This window comes from Halyomorpha halys, unplaced genomic scaffold, assembly GCF_000696795.3.
Source record: "Halyomorpha halys isolate HHAL.00 unplaced genomic scaffold, Hhal_1.1 Scaffold1181.1, whole genome shotgun sequence".
Lineage (NCBI taxonomy): Eukaryota > Metazoa > Arthropoda > Insecta > Hemiptera > Pentatomidae > Halyomorpha > Halyomorpha halys.
In genome coordinates, this window is record NW_027108517.1 from 466,821 (window position 1) to 467,447 (window position 627).

Sequence of the window (627 nt, forward strand, 5' to 3'; positions counted from 1 at the left end):
AAATAAAGTTTTGAGACTATAATTGGATAGTGTTTGAGTTATTTATTAAAGAATTACCAGTCTCAAGAAAAGATTAAGATTATAAATTAATCACTTCTCTTCTACTCATGAAAGTGGATAATATGCAACGACCTATCAACTTCAAAGCCCTCAAATCTATCACCCTCATGCCCTTTGCCCCCTTGGTTTGGAACATGTGTTACCAAGAGCGGATAACACGAACTGGAGTGACATCTAACCCACAGCAGGTAACCTTGTAGGAGTTAGCTCCAAGTTTCAATCACTAAGTATAATTTGTTTCAGAAAGTTAAATATACTTGGCGTTTCCATATAATGACAATCTCTGAAATATGGTTATTGCCTGTCTAAATCATAGCGTCTATTTCTGTTGAGGTCAAAGGTTAGTGTTTTCTCAGAGATAGACTTTGTCATTATACCCTTTTCGGATTCCCCTGTTATTTGTAGTTTTTAAGTTCTTTAGGTGATTTAAGGTTTTTATAGGGATTTAGTTTTTAACAGTGAATAAAACTTTCCATTCACTACAAAAAATTAGTATACACTACAATAATCAGACCAATTTGGACATATGGAATTGAGCTCTGGGGCTCGACCAAACCATCAAATTCT